The 9,517-nt window shown below is 40.9% G+C and overlaps 1 pseudogene; it reads left to right on the top strand.

The window, feature by feature from the left end:
- The first annotated feature begins 216 nt into the window (after positions 1-216).
- Positions 217-7,554, top strand: LOC616595 (nucleolin-like; annotated as a pseudogene).
- Positions 7,555-9,517: the final 1,963 nt, after the last annotated feature.

Below are 9,517 nucleotides of genomic sequence, written 5' to 3'. Positions count from 1 at the left end.
AAGGGATCAAAAAGAGTCAGACACGACTGAGTGATTTTCACTTTCTATAGTATAGTCAATAGTATGGACTATGGAATAGAATATAAATATATTTATAAATCGTTATGACTTCAAGGCATATAATAGCAGGAGACCCTGGATTTGGGAGCAAATAGGATGAGTTAAGTTCTGGGGTTCTTGTTAACTCATTGATAGAGGCAATGAGATCTATAGAAGATGGGTCTGGTCCCACTCTATGTAACCCCACTGATCCATGCTGATGGGATTAGAAGTCAGCTCGCTTATACTGGGGTTTGTTCTTGACACCTGTTAGAAGATTAAACTGAAACACCAGTGCTGTCTGGAGGTCTGACAATGGAATTGAAGTGTTTCAGGAAGCACATGTCACTGTCTGCATGGCGGGGTCTGCTCAAATGTGAAGATGCGAATAGTGGTCCTCGATGAGGTCCTCCTCAGAAAAATCCTGTTTGTTTTCCTTTCGGAATTCTTATTATTCGGATGTTGGGTCCTCCTGGAATGATCTCCTAATTTTCTTGCCTTTTTCCCTACATTTCCTTTTCTGGCCAGTTCTACCTGTTCTTTCTGAAAGATTCCTCATGTTTATATTTTTTTACATTTGTATGGATAACAAGAGTGATATTTAAAAACTTTTTTGCTTAAAAAGAAAGAGCATCTAGTAGTTGTATTATTAGTGCAAGATTTTATTTTTTTCTCCCAGAGAATATTATCATTTCTTCCATGCTTTCTTTTCCACAAATTAGCTCTCTCTCTCTCTCTTTTTCAAATCTTTCTCTTTTTTCTTTAGGTACTAAGATACAAATTATTATCTCTGTGTTCTGGAGAAAGAGCTTGTCAATTGATGGACCTAACCAAAGGAGACTGAGTAAGGACCCAAATGTTTTGCTGGACTTCTGTCAAAAAATTAATCCATATAGATATTTTCTTTAGGCATTTGATTTTTCCAAAGGAAAATATATTTCAGGGTCCTTAGGAAGAGAAATAGTGAAAGAGATCTAAAGTATATTCACTTCAATGTAATTCCTGTTTTTAATAAGAAAGGTTAGTCCCTATCCTTTATTGTGTCTTTTTCTCTCTAGTTCTATTTATGCAGAGAAGAAACTTCCCGCCTTTATGAGAGAGGTGATAGTTGTCTATTAGAACAGGTGGGAAAAAAAAAAAGAAACTTCATCGAAGAAATCTATGCATTTCTTAAGGAAATGTGTAATAAGCATCCTAGTTTTTGCCCCATCCTCTACCACATCCTGAGGTTTATGGAGTTTCTAACTCCTTAGCCCTTACGAGCTCTGCCCTGTAAATTATCTTGCTGCTAAATTACATTGCCTTTTCCTGGCTGTGGATTCCAGCTTTCTCAGTTCTGTGAAGCCTTTTACTGCTAATACATCTGCTTCCCCAATTTTTATTTTCTATTTTATTTATTTAAAAGAAAAATGCTTGGAGTATAATTGCTTTACAAGGTTGTGTTAGTTTCTGCTGTACAACGAAGTCAATCAGCTCTACGCATACATATATCTCCTCCCTCTCACCACCCACCATCCCACCCCTCTAAGTCATCACAGAGCACCGAGCTGAGCTCCCTGTGCTACACCACAGATTCTCACTGGCTAGCTATTTTACATCAGTAGTGTATTTATGTCAAATCAAATCTCCCAGTGCAGCCCACCCCTCTCCTCCCCGCTACACCCCCACCCTGCACTCCCGTGTTCACATGTCGGTTCTCTAGTCTGTATTCCCAGCCTCGAAAAACGTACTGTTCTTTTTTACATGCTCTCTTCTCCTGTGCTTTTTGATTTGTGGTGCATTTATTTTTCTAACTGTACTATTGTTTTTAATGGGATATTTGAATAAGGCAACGATCTGTGCATGTGTTTACATTGCCTTTTTTTTCATATTCCCTTTGCCCGGTAACAAGTAGAATCTGGATTGTAATATGAATACCCTTCTTAGGGGTCCTGTGGCAGTGAGTGAGCCCTGGAGGTAATGTTCATTTGGCCATATCACTGTGATGATGCATTTGCCACTGCTCTGGAGACCACAGATAAAACCAAGAAGATAATTCTGTGGATTTTGCAGTTCTCTCCAAGGAAAGGTGATTGATAGCCCTGTCCTACTGAATCCTGTGTATAAATGTCATCATTATCGACATTTTACAGCATTGCCAGCTGAACCTCACATAGGATAATTTAACAAGGTTGCTAATGGAGAAACACACATTTGTCCCAGGTCTCTTTGAACCCAGAGACCATCTTCTTCACACGATATATCCTCCTTGACAACCTCAAACTACCCTTCATTACCTACTTAGGAGAAATTGTCTGAAATACATTATAATTGAGTGAATTTGCCTGAAATTATAATTACTATAATTTTGAGTCCTGAGTTTCCTGCACTTTGTTTAGCATAAAACAGTCTTATAAAGTTGGAGAAGGACATGGCAACCCACTCCAGTATTCTTGCCTGGAGAATCCTGTGGATGGAGGAGCCTGGTGGGCTGCTGTTCATAGGGTCGCACACAGTTGGACATGACTGAAGCAACTTAGCATGCATGCATGCATTGGAGAAGGAAATGGTAGCCCACTCCAGTATTCTTGCCTGGAGAATCCCAGGAATGGAGGAGCCTGGTGGGCTGCCGTCTATGGGGTCACACAGACTCAGACACGATTGAAGTGACTTAGCAGCAGCAGCAGTCTTATAAAATAGTATAAAAATTATTCAATATTCGTATTAAATACCATATAATATTAAAGTATAGGAGGCTTGGATGGTAGAGTCCGCCTGCAATGCAGAAGACAAGGGCTCAATCCCTGGAAGGGAAGATCCCCTGGAGAAGGGAATGACAACCCACTCCAGTACTCTTGCCTGGAGAATCCCATGGACAGAGGAGCCTGAGGGGCTATAGTCCACGGGGTCTGAGTCATACACAACTGATAGAGGGTTTATATTAAAGTGTTGTGGGAAATCACACTAATGACTTTTAAACCTCCTAGGCCCTCCTAACGAGCCCCAGGTTAGCGATCTGTGAACTGTTTCCTGAGGTGTGCTTTACACACTTGGTAGTGGTGATAGGAATGGACAGAGTAAGGAAAGAACATGAGAATATGGACCACATGCTTATTTTATGCCTATTCATCATATCCCAAGACAACATCCTCAGTTCACTTCCGGCTGAGAGACTGAAAATAAATATAAAATAATAGAAGACAATTCCCATCCTCAAAAGAAGTAGACTACCTTAAAACCAATGTAAGTACTTGAAACATTTGCAAGTGATTTTCATGCCTGCAAAGCAGGAGACCTGGGTTCGATCACTGGGTTGGGAAGATCCCCTGGATAAGGGAAAGGCTACCCACTCTAGTATTCTAGCCTGGAGAATTCCATGGACTATACAGTCTATGGGGTCGCAAAGAGTTGGACACGACTGAGCTACTTTCAGTTTCACTTTTCACACCAGAGGCAAGACAGATGTGGTGCCATAATTCAGCCATAATTCATTATGAATTCATAATTCATAATGAGAGGAAGAATCTTTGAGGAGATGGTGATTACTCCGTCTACAAATTGGATTTACATGCTTGTATATTCTCATAGCGCCTCTCCATCAAATCTATCACACCCTAAATGGCATTACAAAAACAAATTCTATTTTTCTAATGAGTTTTTCTTGTTTCTCTCTTCTGTTTACTGCAAACATGGGTTTCTCATCAGTGAGGGCAGCACACTTGTTCTTTAAAGTAAATTTGAATTGAAATTCCAGAAGAAAAGTGGGTGGCAAATGCCTGGCAAGGTAAATAATTTGATGAGACATAAAAGATAATGAAATTTCAGCCACTTTCACTGGACCTTGAAAGTTTAATTCTACCCAGAAGTATTGGAGAAAGAAAATGAGGCAGCATAAGTTAAAATTGCAAAATTAATCCTTGCAAAAGCAAAAAGTAGGATGATTTACTAATGGAAGTTCTCATTTGTGAGCCAGTGATAGCAATTTTTTTTTTAATATAATAGCTAGAATCTGGATTGTGATCTATTTTTACCATTTCTGTCTGGCTTTTGTTTTCAATGTTTAAAGAATGTACAGAAGGGCCATCGTCACCTTTCCAGAGGTGATTACTGGGCAGGCTGTCTTTTGCTTCAGTCTCGAGTGCTAGCTGGCAGCCAAGCTTAAGCACTTAGGGATCATTGGCTGCCATCAATGGTGCTTAGGGTCCTCTGGGCTCATTTGCGCCACTCTCTCACCACACACTCTGCCATCATAAGCTACCATCATGGTAAAGCTCACAATTCAGTTCAGTTCAGTTCAGCCACTCAGTCATGTCCGACTTTTTGCAACCCCTTGAACCACAGCACACCAGACCTCCCTGTCCATCATTAACTCCTGGAGCCCACCCAAACCCACGTCCATTGTGTCAGTGATGCCATCCAACCATCTCATCCTCTGTCATCCCCTTCTCCTCCTGCCCTCAATCTTTCCCAGCATCAGGGTCTTTTCAAATGAGTCAGCTCTCCGCATCAGGTGGCCAAAGTATTGGAGTTTCAGCTTCAACATCAGTCCTTCCAATGAACACCCAGGACCGATCTCCTTTAGGATGGACTGGTTGGATCTCCTTGCAGTTCAAGGGACTCTCAAGAGTCTTCTCCAACACCACAGTTCAAAAGCATCAATTCTTGGGCACTCAGCCTTCTTCACAGTCCAACTCTCACATCCATACTTGACTACTGGAAAAACCATAGTCTTGACTAGATGGACCTTTGTTGGCAAAGTAATGTCTCTGCTTTTTAATATGCTGTCTAGGTGGGTCATAACTTTCCTTCCAAGAAGCAAGTGTCTTTTAATTTCATGGCTGCAGTCACCATCTGCAGTGATTTTGGAGCCCAGAAAAGTAAAGTCAGCCACTGTTTCCACTGTTTCCTTATGTATTTGCCATGAAGTGATGGGACCGGATGCCATGATCTTAGTTTTCTGAATACTGAGCTTTAAGCTTGCAAAGGCTGGTAAAAATCAAGGTGACTCCAAGAAAATGGCTCCTCCTCCTCCTTCACTAAGAAGATAGTGAAGATAAGCAAACGTCAGAAGATCAAGAGGATGAGAGAAGTGGAGAAGAGGTTGTTATCCCTCAAAAAAAGAAAAAAAAAAAAAAAAGGCAAGAAGGCTACCACAACTCCAGCAAAGAAGATGATGGCTTCCCCAACAAAAAAAGTTTGCAGTTGCCTCACCGGCAAAGAAAGCAGTTGTCACCCCTGGCAAAAAAAAAGGCAGTGGCTATGCCAGCCAAGAAGACAGTTACACCTGCCAAAGCAGTAGTGATGCCTGCCAAAAGAGGAAGCCACCCCAAGCAAAGCATTGGTAGCAACCGCTGGTAAGAAGGGAGCAGCTGCTCCAGCCAAGGGAGCAAAGAATGGCAAGAATGCCAAGAAAGAAGACAGTGATGAGGAAGATGAAGATGACAGCGAAGAGGAAGACAAAGATGATGAAGAAGAGGATGAGCCAGCACTGAGGAAAGCAGCTGCTTTTGGTGCTGCTCTTGCCACAGATGATGAGGATGAGGAGGAGGAGGAGGGTGACTCTGAAAAAGAACCTATGGAGATTGTATCAGCCAAAGGAAAGAAAGCTCCAGCAAAAGGTGTTCCTGTGAAGGCCAAGAGCACTGCTGAAGATGAAGAGGATGATGAGGGGGAGGAGGAGGAAGAGGATGACAATGATGATGAGGAGGAGGAAGATGAGGAAGAGCCTGTCAAAGAAGCACCTGAAAAGGAAAGAAGGAAATGGCCAAAAAAAAAGCAGCTCCTGAAGCCAAGAAACAAAAAGTAGAAGGCACAGAACCAACTACATCTTTCAATCTCTTTGTTGGAAACCTGAACTTCAATAAATCTGCTCTTGAAAACGGGTATCAGTGACCTTTTTGCTAAAAATGATCTTGCTATTGTCGATGTCAGAATTGGTATGTCTAGGAAATTTGGCTATGTGGATTTTGAATCTGCTGAAGACCTGGAAAAAACCTTGGAACTCACTAGTTTAAAAGTCTTTGGCAACAAAATTAAACTAGGAAAACCAAAGGGAAAAGACAGTAAGAAAGATTGCGATGCGAGAACACTTTTGGCTAAAAATCTGCCCTGCAAAGTTACTCAGAATGATTTAAAAGAAGTGTTTGAAGATGCTGTGGAGATCAGATTAGTCAACAAGGATGGAAAGAGTAAAGGGATTGCTTATATGGAATTCAAGACAGAAGCTGATGAAGAAAAAAACCTTGGAAGAAAAGCAGGGAACAGAAATGGACGGGCGATCCATTTTCTCTGTCCTACACCGGAGAGAAAGGTCAAAGTCAAGACCATAGAGGTGAAAGAATCACACTTGGAGTGGTGAATCAAAAACCCTGGTTTTAAGCAACCTCTCCTATAGTGCAACAGAAGAAACTTCAGGAAGTATTTGAGAGGGCAACTCGTATCAAGATGCCACAGAACCAAAATAGCAAATCTAAAAGGTATGCATTTATAGAATTTGGTTCACTTAAAGATGTAAAAGAAGCTCTACATTCATGTAATAAAAGGGAAATTGAGGGCAGAGCCATAAGACTGGAGTTGCAAGGACCCAGGGGATCACCGAATGTAAAAAGCCAGCCATCAAAAACTGTTTGTCAAAGGTCTCTCTGAGGATACCACAGAAGAGACGTTAGTCATTTGATGGCTCTATTTGAGCAAGGATAGTCACTGACTGGGAGACTAGATCCTCCAAAGGGTTTGGTTTTGTAGACTTCAACAGTGAGGAAGATAGACAAAGCTGCCAAGGAGACCATGAAAGATGGTGAAATTGATGGAAGCAAAGTCACTTTGGACTGGGCCAAACCTAAAGGTGAAGATGGCTTTGGTGGCCGAGGAGGAGGCAGAGGTGGCTTTGGAGGCCGAGGTGGTGGCAGAGGCCAGGGAGGCTTTGAAGTCCGAGGAGGCTTCCAAGGAGGCAGAGGAGGAGGAGGCGACCACAAACCACAAGGAAAGAAAACGAAGTTTGAATAATTTCTTCTCTCTCCCTCTTTCATTTGAAACAAAAGACTCGGGTTTTTACTCTATTACCTGATCAATGACAGAGCCTTCTGAGGACATTCCAAGACAGTATACAGCCCTGTGGGCTACTTGGAAATCCATATAGATAACATTTCAAGGGAGATAACCCTGTTGGTGTTGACTGGATATTCGTATAAACTTTTTAGAGGTGAGTGATAGAGCTAACCCTTATCTATAAATTTTGAACTTATATTGTTTCTTCCCGTGTACAAAACCATTTTTTTCCTATGGAGTTTTTTGTTTTTTCCATTAGGGGGTTGTAAAGGAAAGCAGAATGTTTTATTGATTTTTGCTTCAGCAATTTGGGGACAAATTAAAAGTCCTAGAACTTTGGGAGAAAAACAAAAAAAGAATGTACAGAAGGAACTCACTCCAAACATGATCGGGTACATGACAGAACTTTATCTCCACCTCTCCTGCCTCTTATCCATTTGTTGTGATTAAGTCACTAAGTCGTGTCCGACTCCTTGCAACCCCATGGACTGCAGCATGCCAGGATTCCCTCTCCTGCACTGTCTCCCAGAGTTTGCTTAAACTCAGGTCCATTGTGTCAGTGATGTATTAACCATCTCATCCTCTGTTACCCCTTCTTCTCCTGCCCTCAATCTTTCCCAGCATCAGGGTCTTATCCTTTAGCCTAGTGGTAATAAAGATCACAGAGTTGCTTGAAGAGAACCAGCGGCCATGTTTCTATAATGCTCCTTTTTGTCTTTGCTTCTCTTTCTTATTTTCACAATATTGTAAGCTTTATCTCAGAGAATTGCTTGAAAAATGTTTTAAATGCACAAAGGTAAAGATACTTTTCCCCATCACCACATATCATGGTGAGTACATAATCTGGCACTATGTAAAGCATGTTATATTATTTGATTTTATTTACTACTCAAAATTGCCATTCTAGGAATACTATTATTTTTACCAGTTTGCTATTGAAAAAATACAAGGCTTAAGTGGTTAAACAAAATGCTCAAGGTCACACAAGTGAGAAATGTTAGGTGAATCTGAGTATTACTAGTACCAATTTAAATTAAATCAGTAGCAATATGCTTCTTAGTATAGTCTGTTAACTTAAAATCAAACAATAATGAATTTTAAAATGCCAGCTCAAGCACTTATTAAACTCTCTTTGAAATGTTAGTGATTTAATAATCTTAATTAGAAATGAATTAGTCACACATGGAATACATATTCCTTTTGGAAATGTCTAACATAGTGGCCTGAAGGAAGATAATGATACCTTAACCTGAGCCACAATTGAGCCAATACATTTGTCTTACGGAAAATATGCCCTGCCCAGTTCACTCCACAAAAGTCTAAAGGATCCTGGAAAAAAAGATCAAAATGTGTCTTCCAGCCCAAATTTATATTTTCCTTTGGGATTTCCTTGGTGGCTCAGACAGCAAAGTGTCTGCCTATAATGCGGGAGACTCGGCTTCAATCCCTGGGTCAGGAAGATCTCCTGGAGAAGGAAATGGCAACCCACTCCAGTATTCTTGCCTGGGAAATCCCATGGACTGTGGAACCTGGTAGGCTACAGTCTATGGGGTCGCAAAGAGTCAGACACAAATGAGCCACTTCACTTTCTTTTTGCTTCATAAAATTTCAGCAGCATATAGCTGAGTTGGTGTTAAATATATTGCCAGAGGTACAGATAAACGTGCTTTATATTCAATAAACATTGAATTTATTCACAAACTTTATTACACAGAAAAATAGCTTTTAAGTTCAGTCAGGAAATAATACATCTGTTCATAAACTTTTCTTTCCAAATTGATCTCATTTTATGGAGGAGAGACTCACTAAAAACAAAATTCCTTAATATGGTTATAGCTAATGAAACAAATAACCTTAGATATGCAGATGACACCACCCTTATGGCAGAAAGTGAAGAGGAACTAAAAAGCCTCTTGATGAAAGTGAAACAGGAGAGTGAAAAAGTTGGCTTAATGCTCAACATTCAGAAAACGAAGATCATGGCATCCGGTCCCATCACTTCATGGGAAATAGATGGGGAAACAGTGGAAATAGTATCAGACTTTGTTTTGGGGGGATCCAAAATCACTGCAGATGGTGACTGCAGCCATGAAATTAAAAGACACTTACTCCTTGGAAGGAAAGTTATGACCAACCTAGACAGCATATTAAAAAGCAGAGACATTACTTTGCCAAGAAAGGTCCGTCTAGTCAAGGCTATGGTTTTTCCATTGGTCATGTATGGATGTGAGAGTTGGGCTGTGAAGAAAGCTGAGCACCAAAGAATCGATGCTTCTGAACTGTGGTGTTGGAGAAGACTCTTGAGAGTCCCTTGGACTGCAAGGAGATCCAACCAGTCCATCCTAAAGGAGATCAGCCCTGGGATTTCTTTGGAAGGACTGATGCTAAAGCTGAAACTCCAGTATTTTGGCCATCTCGTGCGAAGAGTTGACTCATTTGAAAAAACCCTGAT

This window comes from Bos taurus, chromosome 9, assembly GCF_002263795.3.
Source record: "Bos taurus isolate L1 Dominette 01449 registration number 42190680 breed Hereford chromosome 9, ARS-UCD2.0, whole genome shotgun sequence".
NCBI lineage: Eukaryota > Metazoa > Chordata > Mammalia > Artiodactyla > Bovidae > Bos > Bos taurus.
Note: the sequence above shows the minus strand (reverse complement) of the source record. Positions and strands in the feature narration are given on the sequence as shown.